Genomic DNA, 21,729 nt, shown 5'->3' with positions numbered 1-21,729 from the left:
AATAATGTGGTGTTCTACTTGAGGCACTACTGGGTCTGGAGTATAGTAGGATGCCTGCGCTGGTGGCACTGGTGGGTCGGGCACATAGTATGATGATGGCGCTGGTGGGACTCCAACGTTAGATCCTGACCCGCTCTGTTGGGCCAATAATTTTCTCAACAGCTCATCTTGTTGCTGAAGGCGCTCTTCTAGGCGTTGTGCTTGTTGACGATGCTCTTCTTCTTGTTTTTGAAATCTTTCTTCAAACTCCTTTCTAATGTCATCATTCGAAGAAGAGGCTTTTGATTTATTTTTCGTTGAGGTAGGTGTTAGAGTATTCCAATATACTGAGCGGGACACACCGTGTCCTCCAGCCCTAACACGTCCTCGAGACTCAGGAGTGCCTAACGCCCTCGTCAGCGCATCATCAGGGCCATCAGGTGCCCATTTACCCTCAGCTTGGAGTTGCCGGTAATGATCCTGTGAAACAATATTCACAGAAAGTTATATATATAAGCTAATAATTTGATATATCAACATTATTAAATAAGACCATACAATAAGTTTCTTCCTTATAGCTCCATAGCACACAATCAAATTTCTCAGAACCTACTTCACTATGGATGAATATTTAAGATATTCAAACTCCACTAACATTTGTTTAATAATATTAAAAGTAGAAGTAAGAGAATTTATATGTACCTCTTGCAATTAATAATCCAAAAGCTAGCAAAATTACTTCACTTAGTAATCAAATTCCCTATTAAATCCACAAACCAATAAAATTAAATTAATAAATAATAAATAAAATATCACTAAATATCTAGCAATATATAACGTATTATTGTAATTTTAGAAACTTAACTACCTTAAATGTGTGATTGATATAGGAATTTTGATGCAAAATACTCTCTAAAATCTCACCACCAAAATCACAACCTATGAAATTAAATTAATTAATATATTAAACATTACTAAACAAATATCACTAAATATCTAATAATAGTAAATGATATTGGTAAGCAAATAAAAAAAAAACCCCAATGCGCCTCTAATTATAACCTAAACAAAAAATCAATAAAAAATTTCATAACCTAAAAACTTAATAATCAACAAAAACATAAAAAATTTCATATATTTATATTTTATAAATTATTTAATAAATTTATTTTAACATAACTATATATATAATAAAATAGTTACAATTTACAAAAAAAAAAAGTTTAAATATATATAAAAAAAATATATCTAAATTTCGAAATTAAAAATTTTAAAAATTTTAAAAAATCATGAACATATATACTCTAATGAAATCTATACAATGTGATAAGTTAAATTCAAAAAAAAAAAAACAAAAAAGACATAAATATATATATATATATAAAAAAAAAAAAAACTTCCATGAAAAACTAATCCTACAATGTGTATAAAATAATGCATAAAAATGAAAACTTAACACAAAATCATGTATATTACTCATCCTAATACTAAACCTATGATTTTTTTAGCAAATAATTAACTAAAAAGCAAGAAAATTAAAAAAACTTACCTTTAAAACCCTAAAAAACGCAGCCCCCCCTTCTTCTCGATTTTGCTCTCTGGTTTGCAATCCGTGTATATGGTTCGAATGAGTGAGGAAGAAGATGAAAACTTGGTTTAAATGGGCAGGGGACATCCAACGTCTCCCACTGGGAGACGTGGGACACGTGGCACGTCTCCCAGTGGGAGACGTTGGATGTACCCCCGTATACATCCAACGTCTCCCACTAGGAGACGTGCCACGTGTCCCACGTCTCCCAATGGGAGACGTTGGATGTCCCCATGACCACTTCCCCATCCTATTTCCAACGTCTTCCACCATTTTTAATGTCTTCCAATTGTAGCCATTAATATAAACTTTCAATATCTTACATCATTAGACATTTAAAACTCCTGATAAGTTTTAATGTCTTACACCAATGGTGTAAGACATTGTAGGGAGTCATTGTATATCAAATTTGTTGTAGTGAAACCAGATTACAACAATGAAACATAACTGAAAAACTCTATACAACTCAAAGCCGAAACACACTAATCATCAAAACAGAAATTTGTCAAACCTTATCTCAATAAAACAATAAATAAAGTTTAAATCTGCAAAAGAATCATAAAAACTAGTTTCTTATATACATATATAGATAGCAAGCATATAAGTTAGTTCAAACAAATCTAGGATCATAGAGAACCATAGAGCCTAGTAAGGTCCGTAAAGCCTATCATTTAACCCTATGTAAGCAATGAGAAACAGTAAGTCAGTAATGAATGAGCTACTCTCATTAGAAACAATACATCATAAGCAAGCATGAGAAAAGAGTAAGACAGTAATGAATGAGTTACTCTCATTAGAAACTAACTAAACCCCCTTTGGATGAGTAGATTTGCATTTCCCTACAGAAGAAACAATTAATCTACATAACAGTGGAATAAACCTTTAATTCGAAAACTTTTAATTTCAAAATCACACAAAATACAAAGAACTGATAAATGTTCACCATCACAGTCGGCAATATTACACAGATAATAAAAACTCATCAAAATATCTAGATTATAAAAACTCATCAATATTAATAACTATTGCTTTCAAACAAGATAAAAATGAAGGTATACAAGACATTCTAGAGCCACAAACTGTGACATTTAAAGCTTTTCAAAGACACAAAACAGATTAGAAACACACCAAAAAAAAAAAACTAAATCTAAAACTAATATCAACATAACAAATAATCTTAAAATCTCAAATCCAAAAAAATATCAATAAACAAAACAGAGTAGAAACATATATTTCCTAACTCTAAATCTGTCAATATAAAAAATATATAAACAATATACTATGCAATTCGAAAACCTAAAATCCAAAACACATGGCATATACAAACATGGAAAAATATGCCTTAGATTAATGAAACATCACTAATCCTTCAGATTATTGGGGATTTAGTCATTGTGATCTCATACAAAATACCTCAATCCGAAAATCTCAAATCCACCAGCCAGTCCGAAAAATTCATAGCTTCCAAGAAATCCAAAACCCTCCATGCATCCAAGCAATCCAAAATCCTCAATCCAAACAAAGCAATCCAAAATAGATATTACTAACTACACATATTCTAAACAATAAACAAAAAAAAATACTTACAGAGAACAGAGGGCCTCAAGATCAAAGATGTACTTAGAGAACAAAGGGTCACAAGCATATACAGCACATGATAGAGGCTTAGTCATGGACGCAGTGGCTTAGGTTGAACGGTAACAATCTGGGTTCAAGATTGGAGATGAGGCGCCTGGGTTCAAGACTATAAATGAAGACATTCATGTTCAATAACAGAAACAAGGCGTCTGGGTTCAAGAAAACGGGTGAAGGCATTTGGATTCATCCATGGAGATGAAGGGTCTCGACTATTCTAAGACATGGGCTCAGAGAAGAGAGAAGAGAGAGGCGGGGCTTGGGGTAGGCTCGGAGAAGAGAGAAGAGAGAGGCAGTGCTCAAAGAAGAAAGAAGAGAGGCGACTGAGTGTTTGGAAGAATGGAGATGAGTTGAGAGATAAGTTAGGTTTAGGATTATAAGTATATAATGATATTAAGTAATAAATTTATTTATGTTTTTATTATATTATATATGTATTGATAAAATGTGTAAATTATAAAATAACTATGGTCACACACTAGGATAACGTTGTACACATCATCATTAATTTTAATAAAATTTTAAAAATTAAAATAAAGTTGGAGGGAAAAATAAGCTCCAAAAGCTGAAAATTTTCCCTCCAATATATACGTAGGTAAAACTCTTTACCTACCAATTTTATTGATAGCAAAATATAAATTTGATATAATTTATATATTTTGCAATATTTACCTACGAATAGTTCGTACCATTAAATATTGGTAGGTAAAACTCATCTTTACCTACAAATAAATATAAGTAGGTAAAAAATTGGTAGGTAAATGTCAGATTTCTTGTAGTGATATCAATATTTGGAGCTATGTTAGAATTTATTTATTTTTTGTTTAAATTAGTTTTTTTTTTATTTTAGTCAATTCATTTGGGTTCGACATCTTCCTTACACAAACATTATACTTCATATACGATTTGTGCGCTTACGAGTTATAAATATTTAAAACGTACCCATTTTTGGTGAATCAGTTCTTTTGGGCATAATTGGCTTTCTTATTCTTCTCTTTGTGCTATCTTTCTTTTACTATCAAATAATTGCAGCTAATTTGTTTATATTTCTCAAAAAATTTAACTTCTTATTTAGGCTTCCTGAGTTGAAAATTCAAGTAGACAAATCACATTATTTCATCAAAGTGTTTCAACAAAAAGTAAAATAATTCATTCAGTTTCCTGAAGTTTATTACCTTGAGCTGCATGAAAAATAAAAGACAAATATTTCAAGTAGAAAATATTTACTTTATATAACGAAGATATAACTTCCCAAAATCAAGCTAAATAAGGAATAATATGAAAACATTACAAATTAATTCCGGTCATTAATATTTTGAAAATCACACTAATGGAAAGTAAAATTATATATTTCTATAAAATTTACCAATTTTACCAAACTACGAATGCAATATTATAAACAAATTTAAGCATTAGCTATATCCAGGGAATACGAGGAGGAATCGTTACATGGAGGAATAGGTATGTCTAGAGTCCCTTCAAGCATGGCCACTACCTTCTTTATTGCAGGACGAACTGTTGGCTCTTCTTGTATACACCAAAGCCCAATCTTCACCAATCTATCAAGCTCTTGCTCGTCCACTTTTTCATCTTCAATTAGACTTGCCAAATTATTATTCATGAAACACGCGTAGACCCAATCGACTAAGATGGCTTCTTTATCACCAACACTTACATCAACACTTGGACGACAACATATGATGACCAAGAGAACAATTCCAAAACTGTAAACATCAGCCTTTGTTGTAATAGGCTGGCCTTTGTGCCATTCCGGAGCAACGAACCCCCTCGTTCCTCTAATTTCAATGTGTGTCCTTGTTTGATCCGGCATCAGTAGTTTTGCCAATCCGAAATCCCCAATTTTAGCATGACCATTTTCATCGATCAAAATGTTGTTGGGATTTATGTCACAATGAATTATCTTATTCTCGCATTCTTCATGCAGATATAAGATGCCGCTAGCAATGCCCAAAGCTATTCTTATTCTTTCATTCCAGTTGGGTTTCATCTTGGATTTGAAGAGAAAGTTTGAAAGTGATCCGTGGCTCATGTAATCATATACTAAAAGCATGTTTGTTTCTTCGTGGCAATAACCAAGCAGACGGACCAAATTTTTATGGTGAGTTCTACAAATGGATCTCACTTCGTTTAAGAATTCGACCTCTCCTTCGACTGCAATTTTCTCTAGTCTTTTAACAGCAATGGCTCTCTCCCCATCTGGGAACTTTAAGGTTCCTTTAAAGACCGTTCCAAAAGAACCCTTACCCAATCGTTCGGCGAAAAAATTGGTGGCAATTTTAAGCTCGTTGAAAGTGAATGGTCGAACAGTTAGTATTTCATCTACCTTCAATATCCCTTTATTGGAGTCTCTCTGAACCTTTCTACTAGAGTGGAATTTGCTTCTGCAACATAGAAACATAGAAAAGAATAGGATAATGATAGAAAATATTATGCATACAATACTGCTGATAAAAAATCCCTTTTGAACTTGTTCGCTTCTTCCTTTCTTGATCTCTGTTGTGCTTGAGTCGGTACTTTGATTAAGCACTTTGACCATGGTCACTGCGTAGATATCTGTCTCAGCTTTGGCATATTTCAGTGGCAAAGTTAGTTTGCTGCATATGTTGTTTGTATATGTAGCAATTTCGCAGTTACAATCCCCCATGCAGTCCTGTTCACAAGCAGTCTTGTTGTTCATTGGAACAAAAGAGTATGAGTTGTTTTCCCACACAACTTGGTTAAATACCTTAAGCGAAATTGTATCGTGATCATAAATTTTGCAATAATCTATGCTTGTCTTCCTTTCACAGCCTAAACTTTTCTGGTGTTGATCAATGAAATCAAAACCAGGAAGACATGTACAATTGGGTTCTTCATTTTCAAGAACACAATATGCATTCATGCCACACAATCCAGTAGGAGCACAATTGCTAATCGGCGGGCTCCATTCAATATTCCAGCTGCTATTGACCTGAACCAAACTGTGAGAATACAATCTTAATATTCCACCTGCATCAATTGTTAGACGGTAGGTAACATTCTTCCCGAGGTGTCTCCAATCTGCACTATGAATTATCATTACAATACTATTATTGCTTGTAGAATTGCGCAAGTCTAGTTGACCGTTAGGATCCAAAGACAGAATTATTTTTTATGCTCCTACCGTTACTCCTGTTACCCAGTAAGCATGATAGGGTTTGCGAATACTAATATAACGGTATTGGGCCAGATAACCATCAGCCTGCATGATCAGATTAAATCTTCCAGACGAGTGATTTGTCTCGGACACAGCTGAGATGAGCTCTTTTTCCGTCTCTAAATGTTGTCCCGGCAAAAGGGTATCTGTTGGACTGTCAAAGCTTTGCCATATGATGTTAGAATCTGAGTTGTAGAGGACAAAATTACCTGAGTCAAGCATTGAAGCTGAGGCAGCAGGCAGAGGGGAAACCAACGTGGCAAAATCCTTCAAAAGCAGTGTTGCATCACGTGGGAGTGGATTTTGATCTCGGTTTGCAGTCCATATCACTGTTTTCTCCTTTATCTTGTCAAACCAGATTCCAATAGCAAAACCATTGCCTTGTTTGTAGAACCCAAATGCAAACTGGCCAGAATCTGATAGCCAATACGAGTTATTGGATGAAGGAGAGATAGAAGAGCCTAGACTGATTTTGGTATTATTTTGTTGAGCAGTTGAGATAGAGATTTTAGTAATTAGAACAAGGAACAAAAGTATTGCAGCCATAATCAGTTGAACTGTTTGGTTTGCAGACAGACTAGTTTCGGCTAAGTATATATATGAATTCAATACCTTCATTGGTATATTTAATGGAGAGGTGGAGTTGAAAAATGTACATGAGAACACAAAATGACGGGGAAGAGGGTTTAGATAGAAAAGCCAGTATTACTATTGCAATTCTTTTCGACGGTCATACACGTTAAGTTGATTGGCTACTCATTTGTGAAAATGATTGGGGAACCATCCCAGTCAAAAGTCTCGTGTTAGTTATGTCTTCTAGTAACCAATAGGCTAGGGATGATCAGTTCTTTTGAATAATTTTAATATTTTTTAATTTAATACAAATAACTTAAAATCAACCACGTAGAACCCTACTCAAACTAACACAGCAACATGAAAAGCAAAGAAGCCAGTGAAATACGGCAGGATTCTTAACTTAAGACCTCCACATAAGGAAAAATGAACTAGAAAAGTAAAGCACACAAAATATACTTCGTAATCTGTAAATAGTCCTTAATACCCTTTCTCAAATACTAAACAAATCATATTCTATAGCAAAAAATAATGTACCATTAGTCAAACAACCGTACTAAAGTTGTTACCTTAGCTTTTTTTATTTCAATCCTCTAAGCCTCTCTGTTTAGTTACTTTAGTCTATTAATGCTTCTTTCAAAAAATCAATATTTTATTTGATCTGAAACCTATAAATTCTCAGATTAAAGTAATTATTCATCAGTGTTACTTTGAACCATGAGATGTTCGACATTTTCTATAGTAGTTTTGCAGCTGAGCATTTGTAGAATTCTGCAACTTTGTTTAGTCTCGAAGATCTTTGTTTTGATGGAGATGATATTAGATATGTAAGTCAAACCCTTTAATCAAACAACACACAATCAGGAAGACAATCTCAAGAACCTCAGCAAGCTCTTTATTTCTCTCTTTAAGTTTCTATACAAGTGATATCTAAACCGTGCTCTTCGCAAGTGAATAAGAGCAAGGGCGGGGAAATTAAAGTGTACAAAACGGTCATTAACAGACCTTACAATATAATAAAGAGAAGTAACAACGGCCATAATTAACAAATTCTATAAATCATCTCTTTCTAATTGTTCTTTAAAAGAGCTTTTATAGGCTAAATACAAACTTCATTTTGTTTTGTTAGAACAATAATATAAAAAGATGAAGAATGAAAAGCTCGAGTCCTACACGTACACACCCTTTCTCCTTCATTAAATACTTAAAATGTGCATATTTACTCTTTTTTTTTAGAATGGAATGCTTTTCACTATCATTAATCAACCACCGGCCACAAAATGTTGTGAACCAAGATTCCTGTAAAAACTGAAATAATAATGAATGGCTAGAACAGAGTATGCAAATGAATTTGTAAATATAACAAATTTAAGAACAGAGCAAATTGGAAATAACACACCAATATTACGTGGTTCAGCTCCTACTTGGAGAGCCTACATCCACGGCTAGAACTGCCCTTTGGGCCTGTACTTTATTGATCAAAAATAGCTTCAGCAGTACACTCAAGAACAAATTACAAGTCTGTCAAATACACAAAAGAGTCTTGCTCTAAAAACTCAGTACAAAAATTACAACATAAAACTCCTCTCAAAAACTTCTTCTAATCTTCTTGGTTGTCCTTTTGAAACTGAGTAGTAACTCCTTAAAATAGATGGCCCATCTGAATTAGGAGACTAGAAGTTAGTCATAACTAACTTAACCAACTGTGACTTGTAATTGGATAAAAGAGTATACACGTGAGAAACTAAATGTATCAAGTGGCTGAACTATCTTCACCAAACAAAAGATGGCACAATACAAGGTGGATAACGAGGCCACCAAACATAGTTACTATCCATAGAAATAAGTAACTTACTATCCACAAACTAATATTAAAAAATAAAATAAAAAGATGAAGAATGAAAAGTTCTCGAGTCCTCCACGTACACATCTGTTCTCCTTATTAAATATCTTCATCTTAATTCCATGTTCATTTGGCACGCATACCCGACCCTTATATCTCAAGAACCCATGTCCTGATATAGAAAAATCTGTAGTCTTGTCTTCTTTGACTGCAGCCATATGCGATACTAACGTGTCGTCATGCCCTTGCCCGATCCGTAAATCATCTAGTAAACTTGACTAGATGGACAAGTTAGTTAGTTGACCCCTGACTATTTATATCCCAGCATTAATCAGCTCCTGCTATAGCGGCTTTTCAATTCTGGATAATGCTGCCAGATTTTTGTAGCTCTTACTATACATTCACTTTTCATGGGTGGTATAGGATTTCGCAGTCATAATCATTTACTAGTTCTAACCACCTGCGCTGCCTCATGTTAAGCTCCTTTTGTGTGAAGAAATATTTTAAGCTCTTGTGGTCTGTATAAATCTCACACCATTCACCATAAAGATAGTGGTGCCAGATTTTCAATGCGAAGAGCACCGCTGCCAACTCCATATCATGTGTTGGCTAGTGTTGCTCGTATTCCTTCAGTTTCCCTAAGGCATAGGCTTTCACATTGTCATTTTGCATCAGCACACATCCCAAACCTTGCTTCGACGCATCACAGTATACTACAAACTTGTCGTTGGGTGTCGGTACACAAAGTACTGGTGTTGAGAATAACTTATCATTGAGCAACTGGAAGCTCTCTTGACATCTATCTGTCCAGTTGAACTTTTGTTGTTTCCATGTCAGGTTAGTAAGCGAAGTGGCTATCTTAGAAAAGCCTTCTACAAATCTCCGATAATAGCCTACTAGTCCAAGAAAACTTCTAACCTCTGACGCATTCTTAGGTCTTGGTCAATCCTTCACAACCTCTACCTTAGTTGGGTCTACAACAACTCAATCTTTGGGTACTATGTGGCCAAGGAATGCTACTTGTGATAGCCAAAATTCGCATTTCTTGAACTTGGCGTAAAGTTGATGCTCCTTTAGTCGCAGCATGCTCAGTCTTAAATGTTCCCCGTGCTCGACTTCGTCCTTAGAGTACACCAAAATATCATCAATGAACACTATGACGAATTTTTCCAAGTAATCCTTGAATTCTCAATTCATTATTAAGTCCATAAATGCAGCTGGAGCATTGGTAAAACCAAAATACATGACTAGGAACTCGTAGTGTCTGTATCGAGTCCTAAAAGTTGTCTTTGGTATATCCTCTTCTCTTACCTTGAGCTGGTGATAACCGGACTGTAGATTAATCATGTAAAATACAATCACTCCTCGGAGTTGATAAAATAAATCTTCAATCTAGGGTAGCGGGTATTTGTTCTTAATTATCACCTTGTTAAGCTCGCGATAATTGATACACATCTGCATGCTTCCATACTTCTTCTTTACAAGTAGAACTGGTGCCCCCCATGGTGAATGGCTCGGTCTGATGAATCCCAAGTCTAAGAGCTCTCGTAACTGCATTTTCAACTCCTTGAGCTCGGTATGGTGCCTTTGATATAGGCTCGGTTCCCGATACTAGTTCGATTGTGAAGTCAATTTCTCGAGTAGGGGTAACCCTGGTAAGTCGTCAGGAAATATCTCTAGAAATTCCTTTATAATGCGAACATCTCCAACCTTTAATGGTACTTTCTGTGCCACATCTATGGCACTTGCTAAGAATGTGTGGCATCCTTTCTCTATCATCCTTTGAGCTTTGAGAGATGAGATAAGCGATGTCCGTAGTCCTGAGACCTTTCCCATAAAACATAGTTTCTGACTATCAGGAATTTCGAATGTCACTTGCTTGTGTCTGCAATCGATGATTGCGCCATGTCTCGCTAGCCAGTCCATGCCCAGTATTACGTCAAAGTCCTTGATCTCTAGCTCTATCAGGTCTCCTTCTAGCTCCATGCCCTCGACTTTGATCGGTACTCATCATACTATTCGTGATGATAAAACTATTTCGCCCGAAGGCAGTTCCGTAACAAACCTAGTTTTAAATCTTTCACAACGTTTGTCAAACTTTTCTATCATTCCTAACGATATATACGAGTGTGTTGCTCTCGAATCAAACAATACTGAACATATATTATCAAGGATAGGAAGCTGGCCAGTGACCACCTTGTTACTAGCTTCAGCTTCTCCTTAGGTCAAAGTGAAGACTCTGGCTGGAACCATCTTGTTGTCCTTCTTTTCTTCTTGTTTGAGTTGTGGACAATATTTTTTTTCGATGACCTTCCTAGCCACAATTGTAACAACTCTTGGTGTTCGCATGACACTCCACAGGATGTCTTTTCTAGCACTTGGAGCACTGAGGGTATTCTACGTAACCCGACCTATTATTACCGCTATTGGTCCATGCTCTTTTTCCAGCGTCGCCTTGCTTATTATTAGGATGCTTTCTTTTCTGCCCATTATTGTTATGCTGGTTGTTGTTGTGGTTTCGACCATTCTGCGTCTGATTCTGTTATTTGGGCTCAGACTTGCTGGCCTCCTCCCTACTAAAATTTTCTTGGAGCCTTTCCACCTCTATAGTCGTTTCCAGAACATTTGCATAAGAAGTGGTTCCAAGGATTGCAAGCTTGACTCCTAACTCAATCTTGGGTGTGAGTCCCCTGGTGAACTTGGTAACCCTCAAGTAGTCGATTAAGACTAATTCTGGTGCAAACTTGGCTAAACAATCAAATTGCTGAGCATACTCAACTACCGACAAATTGCATTGTTTCAAACTGGCAAACTCTTCCACCCTTGTAGCGATGAGTGCCGAGTTGTAGTACTTTTTGTGAAACAACTCCACACATCTGGCCCAAGTCATGGTGGTGATATCATGAGTCTGTTGTACGAAATCCCACCAGATTCTAGCATCCTTTTTCAATAGGGAAGAAACGTTGGGTATGTGATCCTCCTTGCCGAGGTTCATGTATGCTAGAATAGGCTCTACATTTTTTAGGCATTCTTCAGCCTCAAAGGGGTCGGTTATCCCTTCAAAATTTGGAGTGTGCTGCCTATGGAAACGCTCGTAGACTGGCTCTATGTATTGAGCTGGATAAGGCACGTAGTTCACCATCGGCGATCCCCCATATGGATATCCTACATTCTGCCCTTGCTGGGGTGCTTGAGTCGTTGGCTGAAGCTGCGGCTGAGTCTGCGGCTGAGGTTGTTGTCATTGTTGTTGCAGCAATTTTTCTACTTGTTGTCGTAACCGGATAATCTCAGCGATGTTGTTAACTGGTGGTGGTGCATTCCTATTAGCAGTAGCAGTGGTAGCACACATTCCCCTTCTTCAGACTGGAGGGGCTTCGTGAATCTCGTTGGCGGTATTGGGGGCATTTTTGTTCGTGTGTGCAGACCTTCAGAACAACTTCTTTAGCAAAGTTCCAACAGTCGAGAAAAACATGTTATAACGTACCCTAATAGCTTCTAAGGAAAAACTTAGTCTAAGCAAACATAACTCGGACCTATCAGTTATGATTTCTTTTGAAAAATTATGTAAGTCATCTTTATAAATTAGGGTGTGTTTCTATACTTAGAATATTAAGCCATATTTATTATTTTCTAAGTCTGTTTCTAACCACCCTATATGACTTAATTCTCAGGCTCGAAACTTGTTGCTATTCCAAAGTTAACCATATTGAGAGAGAGCTGGGATCAGTAAAATCGCTCCCACTACTATGGCCCCCTAAACTCTCAATACAGAACCTGATCCATTGATTTGTATCCACCATCATTGAACTTAGTCATTATTTATTAAATTGGTTCTAAATTTATTATGATTGTAAAAAAAATCAAACTCATACATGTCATTAAAAATAACAATTTTATTCGTTTGGAAAAAGATTTTCACTTATTACAATCATAAATTCAAAATAAATAAAGAAACTATACTATTAATTACTCAGGTAAAACTTCTAAAAATCAGGATCTTCTACATCTAACCCTTCATCTAACATATCATCATTTATTTCCTCATAATCATCATTATCATGAGCCTCAAAACTACCTCGATGAATATTCATTAGGATATTATGCTTTTTTTCATTGGTGAATTAAAAATTCAAACCTATAGGTAAACCTAAGTATGAGAAAATAATATCTCATGGCTACCAGTAAATCATCTTCATCATCCATAGTCTCCCATAATTCTTCCAATTTTGAAACTAAAGAAGGAAAATCCTTAAAAAGCCTAATTACTTGGACATATTGTTCCATGGCTCTCATCATAAATTACCTAGTGATTTGAAGGTGAACTATCTTCTTGTGAAATATGATCAATCCCTGAGTGATTCTTTCTAGCACTCCTATTGTATCCCTTAGCTCTCTAACCCTTTTCAATGCCTTAATGGCTCGGATATCATGATAGGTCAAAGCTCCATTCATTTTGACTGAAAAATATAATAACTAAAATGTTAGCTATTAACATAAACATAACATTCATAACATAAACACTTACATTGGCGGTTAGATCCGGAGCTTTTGAGTGTGCATCAAGGAGAACTTCATGCATATGAACCGTGGCTCTGGTACAAACTGTAATGACCCAACTAACTTAAATACCTCAAACCAATAAAAACTACTAAGTATAACTACTATTTTCGAATACATGTATAAAATAATAGAACTTTATTATACGTGTACACTATGTGAAACTCAAATTCACATCTACACTATGTGAATTCTACTAAGTGTTTAAACCTTGCTTGTATTTTAACACTTTATCATTTGTATTTAACCAATCATAACAAGTAATCCCTCACGTATAGAGCCCTTGAGGTACCTTAATAAACGCTTGGTTGCTTCCCAATGAACTGTGGTAGGAGCATGAATAAATTGACTCAATTTATATTCACAATATATGCAACATCGGGTCTTGTTAAAGTGAGGTACTGAAGGACACCCAAAGAGCTTCTATAAGAAGTTTGATCATCAAAAGGTACACCAATAGTGAGAGCTAACTTGTGAACTAAACTAGTGGGATTTGATGTTGGTTTAGCCCCTTCCATATGCACGGGACCAGTGACAAGTATATCATCTACATAGACAAGTAGAATGATAAGATAAGTACCCGAGCCATGAATAAACAAAGAATTATCTGACCTTGATGCTATGAATCCTTTGCTGAATAATGTCTGCTTGAGCTTGTCATTCCAAGCACGGGGAGCCTGCTTTAGGCCATATAAATCCTTAGTAAGTTTGCAAACATGATTGGGTTTAGACTTGTCTTCAAAGCCAGGGGTTGTTGCATGTATACAGTTTCTTGTAGCATGCCATTTAAGAAGACATTACTCACATCAAGCTGAGTAACTTGCCAATTGAGAGAAACTGCCATAGTGAGGACAGCACAAACTGTTGATGGCTTAACAACTGGTGAAAAAAATCTCAGAGTAGTCAATCCACTAACATTTGGGTCACTAGGTCCCTCGTCCTCCCTGTTCATTGGGCTTTGGCTGGGCCTTTTATCTTTGCAAAAGAGCCCCCAATACCAATATATCGTGCCACATGTTCTGGGACAAAACGGGGATAACATTTACCCCCAAGTCATTGACTGTGCTTGCACAGTGGAGACTTATTTCACTCTCCCAGACCCAATCCTGACATCCCGGTTTGTTTCCTAGAAGACGAGTTCATTTTCATGGGGGCCACTTGGTTAATCATTCATGGAAGAGGCTTGTGTCAGCATCCCTGATCAATTCCCAACAGCCCGGTTTGTTTCCCAGAAGGCGTGTTCATTCGCATAGAGGCCACTTGGGTGATCCCCGTCCTTTCAAATTCCCCACGCTTTGCATACGTGTTCCATAGCAATTGGTGTGTTTGTGTCACTCGCGCCTCACAAATCTAAAGATAATATTTTGATTGTTGTGTTGTCAGACAGGTGTCAGCGTGACTTCCGAGGTGTCCTATCTGTACCAGTGATGTTGATAGGGTGATTGAGCAGGCTAATTAACATCTCTACATCATCTGGGACCATTTGATGAGGATTTTTTGAAAATTTCCTAATTGTGGATCATTGGATCGGGTGGACACGGATCGCGAGTTGACGAATCCACGATCCGATACTCGATTGGGCTAATTAAAGCCTCTGCGCAATACGGGACCGTTAGATGAGGGAAGTTATTCTAAACTGTTGGATCAAACAGTATGCTTTTCGGCCTATAAATACCCCCAGATTTTCATTTGCTACTTTACACATTCTGAACAATCAGAGATGAGAGAGAGCATTTTATGTCCGAGTTCACCGATGAGATTCTCGGACGACTACTTCATCTCTGTTGTCGTTTCTTCCCAGACCATTCCTTTTCTATACCACCATTAGATAGTCTGGTCCCGGTTCAACAAGTGGATGAGCTTCTGCGTCGCCTCCATCGATTCAAAGTCGAGATCTTGCCGACCTCATTGTCGGAGACACTACGACTTCCAGATGTGATACCCCATAATAAGTTTCTTGGTCGTTTACTCTTTTTTTTTTTTGTACCTTTGAGACCATAGGATTGTTAGGGTCGGGATGGTTCTAAATAGGACGGTGATTTTTAGTGCAGAGCCATCCCGAATCATTTCTAAATTTCTGAAATTGATTCAGGATCATTAGGGAAAGAGCCTTTCATTCCTAGTTCCCGACCAAGGCTCTTGGGATCTCCATTGATCCTGATCCTGGGTCCGAAGGGGACTTCTCCAAGCAGTATTAGGAGAAACCCTCGTACTTTAACCAATTTCCCTGGGTTTTGGTGCTGACTGCTTGGTTTTTTGTTTTCTTTGTTGTCCCCAGATTCCTGATCATGAGCCACAGCATCACTCTTCACCTAGAGGACTTCGTATATTCGGGCCCCATCGTCCTGGAAGAGCGCAAGCCCCCCACAGGCAATACATGGGAAATGGACGGGGAAAAGAATGAGTTCTGGAACTACCGGATGCTGGACGCCCTGGAGAAGCATCTGGGAATAGAATCGACTCTCGGGCTCTTCTATAATCGGCTGGCTAGGAAGGAGGGGAAGGCCTAGACTAGCGTGGGTAAGTTCGGGGCTTAGAGCGTAGGCTATATTAGTGCGGGAGCTACGCTCCCGCTTCATGACTACTTCGTGTGATTACTTAAGTTTGTGGGAATCGCGCCATTCAAACTCCTGCCCCAGGCCTACAAGTTGCTCGCAAGGTGGTGCATTTTCTGTGTGTCAAAGGAGATCTTGGCGCCTACTCTCGCAAAGGTGTTGTACTTCTATATGCTGGATTCGTAGCTTAACGTCAAAGACAAGACCCGAGACGACTTATACAAATTGATCCCCACGGAAACTATCCAGCTCCTTATAGTTCCTAGAAGCACCCCCTGGATGTCAGGCACTACTGGTTCATGACATTCAGGTTTCTCCTCGAGAAGAACCCCACGTTGGTGCTACATTTCCAGCGCGTAGGTAAGTTGTTTTCTCCCTAACTCCTTTTCATTTTCCTTTTTTTTGTATGTTCCTCATTCATGCTCCTGTGAAACAGGACTATATGCCCAAACTCTCCTCACCAAGTCAATCCTTGATCGGAAGAAGTATTACGCCACCCTGAGTACAGAGGAGCTGGATGTGGGGGACTACGTGAACACAGAGAATTTACGACTGGTTGGAATGCTCGCGGCCAACCAGACGATCGCGGCCACTAGCTTCTGGGGGCTGCAGTGCAAGAGAGATCCCGCCCTGAGGGAGGAATTAGCCCTCGTTAATATCCAGGTCGTTGAGGCCACGGCCCACACAAATGAGGCTAAGAAGAAGAAGGAGCAGGCTCGCCAAGCAGAGAAGGTCGCATCTGAGGAGCTAGATGCCCTCCTCGCGGAGGCTCAGCCGAACACTGGGGCTCCAACATCTCGGGGCATGGTAATTCTCCTTTGCTTTTAACTTATTCTCCTCACCTCGAGGACTTAGTTAGGGATAGGAAAATATATTGAGACTACCCAACTAGGGCCGTCCAAGAAGTGGGGCTTCCCTGCCCCATTGTCCTGGACACGCCAGCCCTCATGTATTCGTCCGCGTTCCTACAATATGGTAATTTTAAGGACCTGGACAACATGGGGGACCGCATTCATTCCTTCACCTTAGGGGAGTTGAGTCGTGCCTGTGATTTAGATAAGGGTTCGTCCCGGAGGACCTCAACCTAATATTTTCTTTATCTTTTATTTCCATCCCCATTTATATGTTTTGCTGACTATATTTTGTTTTCCCATTTCAGAAGATTAGAGCATGTCAAATCCTGTGGCCAAGATGAAAGAGATGATTGAGGCCAGGGCAGCTGCTGCCAGGGCTTTAGCGAAGAAGGCCGGTAAGGGCCCGGCCAAAAAGAAGGTGCTTGAACTTGTCCTCGAGGATTCAAGGCTGGACCCGGAAGTTACTGAAAGGGTTTTGGCCATGAGTGTCCCCCCGACAGCGGAAACTGGGAACATTCTATCCCCGCTCGCTCCTCCTCTGGTCATCGACTAAGAGCAAGAGCCCTTGGAAGACCGGAGGCCAGAAAAAAGGGTCGCGGACTCGGCCTCTAGCAAATCTGTGACGCGGTCCAAGAGGGCTAGGACCAAGGAGCTCACCTCGACTGAAGAGCATTCTTTTTGGGAGAGCCTTATTGTTACTCGGGAAGTCCGGAGGCTCCCGTGCTCCCGATCAACCCGGCTCTCCCCGAGGAAGAGGACATGGTCCTCCATGAGGAGAGGGCGAAAATGGTGGCCCTTGCTATCCGTAGGAAAGTGGAGTTCGCCGAGCATCCGGATGCCTTCAACGCTCCCCAACTGATCCTGGACTGATTTGTAGCTGAGACCGAATTTCAGCCTAAGTTGGGGCATGACACGGGTCCGCTGACCGCAGATTTGCTTGCCCTGGTTGGGACAACAATGTCTAACCTGCAACTGAAGCAGTATGCCACCCTGGCCAATTAGGATGCCCTGTTCATATCCTAGGCCATCCGTCACCAAGCCACGGCTGTAAGTTATTTTGTAATGCCCTGACTAATTCTAGACCCCGGACCATTAAAAACTACTAAACATAACTGCTATTTTGGAATACATACATATAAAATATTATAACTTTATTAGAAATCCAAAGTATGGTACGGAATACAAAATATGGTATGGGTACCCATTGTTTAGTACATAAACCATAAAAACATAAACTTTAATCAATCGTTTAAATACTAAGTGCATAAATATATAAAACATAAATTAAAAGACTTTAAACAGTGTCATTCTCGATCTTCCCGCAGTCCATTAAATCCATCCATCCCCAATACACATGCCAAGCTGCCACAAATCTGTCCCGCCTTCCAAGTTCATTTTTCTGCACCATCTAAAATAAAAGGAATGAGCCTAATGCCCAACAAGGAAAATCTACTAAAAACATATATCATAGATCATAAGACTATGTCATAAAACATATACTATAAAACATATGACGTAAAACGTATATCATATAGGACTACAATATTAATGGCCATTAACTCATTACCGTGGCATGTGATAAAATCATCTAGGTCCTCAGTCTACTAATCGAGGTAGGTTAGATCACAAGGTAGTATATGATAACCCATCTAGGTCCTTAGTCTACTAATCGAGGTAGGGAAAATCATAACTCTAAACTACGATAATGATAAAAAAAAATCTCAGGGTTTGCTATCTAGGCAACTATAAGCCCCAAGCGACTATAACATAAATCATATATTCATATGCATATATAACACATCAAAATAACATAAACATATCATAACACATATAATCTAACCTATTTTCCTTACCAACAACCGGGATATTGGAGACAAGAACGGGATTGGAACACTCCTAAAACCAACAATAAAAACTATGAGTTTCTAAATAAAATGACATGAAAAAGATAACTAAACCATCAAAGTAGAAACTTACCAAAGAACCTTAAGTTTCAAGAACTTAAATACCTAACCAACAAGTCATAAAATCAAGTTAGGATCTGTAATGCCCCGGTTACCCCAGGACAGTTACGATGAACCGTGAATTTAACTCGCTACCCGGGTTCTTTGGTTAAAAACATGCTTCTAGGTATTATTAATAGGCTAAGGTGGAAAAAATCAATCAAAAGGAAAGGATATATTTTATTTAAAACATAAAACTATTCATTGGCCCATCAAAAACATTTACAAGTTATTTACAACTCAAAATGGTCATTATAGTTTGAAATTTACAACCCACCGACGTAAGCGGCAAAAATAGGGTAAACCCCCTAGTTCCTCTGAGAACTCATTGGTTGTGGTGGTCAAGCAGCCGCATATGTACACAACACCACCTAAGCTTTCCACTCAAGGTTGGGTGAGCTTTTCTTTCCCTTTACCTGCACCACATAGCACCCATAAGCCAAAGCCCAGCAAGAAAACACAATAACACATGAATATAATATCAACAATGATCATAATAATCATTCAAGACTTTCAGTCCAAAATAGAGGAGTGACAATTGGAAAAGTCACTAAAGTAAGTTCCATACCCATTAGCCATGTGACGATAAGGTCACTTGGGCTTTACAAATAAGTGATCCTTTCACTAGCTTATCAAGATAGGTGCTCGATGAACTAGTCACCAATATAACCTACTGCATGACCATAGAGTCACAACCATGGGATTCCGCTCCCTAGCCACGTGACAAGCAATCACCTAGGCCTTAGTCCTTGGCTCTGAGTAACTAGTCCTAGACTAGTCAAGTGCTTATAATTTTCATCGACCTTAGGGTCGGTCCAGAGTTAATGCTCCTAGAGTCATTCAATGCTGATATCAATTAGATCTAATCTTTTATCAGCCATGCGTTCATGACGCTTATGTCGTTTCTGACTCTTAGGTCAGTAATACACGACCAATGTCGTCCCTGACTAGTCAGTGCCATACACAAGTAAGCAAGATCTGCTAAGCATTTAATATACAACCAATGTTCACATCTAACAACCAACATGTCTCTATAACAACCACGCATGTCATATACACAGGGTTCAGTTTTCTTACCTCTGGTTCGAGCGAGAATGAATAAAGGAACGACCCTTGAGAAAGATCTGACTTTAAGTCCTTTAGCGGTCACCTAATCATAACCAATTATAACCTTCATTAATGAAAATCAACAATGAAAGGGTCTTGACCTAACCCCACTCTCGAGACCCTAAAACGTACCCACACGGTGAGTAGATTCGATCCCAGGCCTTAAGGATTGAAACCCCGAGCCAAAAACCCTTAAAAACACTCAAAACGGGATTCTGAAGGAACAGAGTAGCACTACAGCGCTACTCACTAGCGCCCCAGCGCTAATCTCATAACCAAAACTGCCCAAGCCTAACCCTGGGTAGCGCTATAGCCCCCTTGTGGGCATTGTAGCGCTACACTCAGCCAGATCAGCCCCTGAATCTTCTTCCTTTGATTCCTTCAATTCCAACTTGATTCCAATGCTTCCAAACCTCATTTTTGGTGCCAAATGAACCCAAAAACCATCCCCACAAGCCCTAAGCATCACAACCACAAGAACCCTAGCTAAAAACTCCCAACAAAACCAATTAACCAACCTAGAAATCTTAACTGAAAACCAAGACAAAAATAGAGCAACCCAGGAATTTAATGGCTAGAAACTTACCTCAAGTTTAGATTATGATGTTCTTCAATGGTGGAACACACTCCCAAGCTCTCAAGACTTATTTCCCAAGCTTGAATCCTCAAGTTAGGCTCAAAAATCACAAAGAAAAAGGAAGAGAAAATAGGTACGGAAGAAGGTTTTTCTATGCTCTGTTTTCCCCTTCCTTCTACAGCCTTCAATGGCTTAATACTATCCCAGGAGTGAAAAGACCAAAATACCCCTAGGTCAAATAAAGATTTCTAAAGGCTCCCAAGGGCAAAATTGACATTTCCCACCTATTTCGTTAATCATGATTAATGCTCTCCAATTCTTGCTATTCTCGATATTCTCAAACGCCAATAATTCATATATCGCTACCCTTTAATTCTCGGCAACGCTCTAATCATTAAAATCACCCTGAGACTCACCCCGAGCCCCAAACTAAACCTGTTATGACTAAACTGCTAATTAATATTCAAAGATCGTCTCATGCCGAATAGCTCGAACAAATCCACATTATAATGTGGTCTCAACGATATGTCACTAACATACATACAAATATACAATTACGCCATCTATGGGCCAAATTACCAAAACACCCCTGTAATGAAATGTGGACCCACATGCATGCATTTAACATCATATTATAATATAATTCACATAAACATGCATATAATCATTTAATGGCATAATTAAACAATTATGGCACTTCTGGCCTACTAATCCAACCATTAAACTGCATTGGGGATTTTGGGGCATTACAGGATCTGAATGTAAAATGAAAGAAAATAAAAGGACTATGATGAACTAAATCTGAGGATAAGAATACCTTGAATGGACTGTGACTTTGATCTACACCTTGATACTGAAAAATCACTCTATCTTACTTCCCAAGTGTTTAAAAAAGCTTAGATTGGAAAAGCTTTTATCCCAAAACCCAAGTGTTTTCTCTCTAGAGTAATCTTAGCAGCTTGGAGCCTCTGAAGAATGCTTGGATAATGAATGAAATGGCTGAGTACTAGATCCTATTTATAGAGTTCAAAGAGTGAAACTAACCCCTTTTAAAATGAATAAATAAATGAATATAAATTGAAAAGAATTGAATTTTCATTTCAACAAATGCCCAAAACTCGGTCAAAATCATTCAAGAGCAAGTCCAAGTGGTTGGGGGCTGTTTCTAATTTAAATCCATAGAGATTCAAAAATGGCTCCTAGAGCCAATATATCGCCTACCCTAGGTGATATATCGCCCCTACCTATGTCCCGTGCTCTCA

General features: G+C 38.2%; 1 pseudogene; it reads right to left on the bottom strand.

Moving 5' to 3' along the window:
- Window positions 1-4,461: 4,461 nt before the first annotated feature.
- LOC133804791 (G-type lectin S-receptor-like serine/threonine-protein kinase LECRK1) lies at window positions 4,462-7,041 on the bottom strand (annotated as a pseudogene).
- Window positions 7,042-21,729: the final 14,688 nt, after the last annotated feature.

Source organism: Humulus lupulus, chromosome X (genome assembly GCF_963169125.1).
Source record: "Humulus lupulus chromosome X, drHumLupu1.1, whole genome shotgun sequence".
Lineage (NCBI taxonomy): Eukaryota > Viridiplantae > Streptophyta > Magnoliopsida > Rosales > Cannabaceae > Humulus > Humulus lupulus.
The sequence above is the reverse complement of the archived record's forward strand: the minus strand, read 5'-3'. Positions and strand labels throughout refer to the sequence as shown.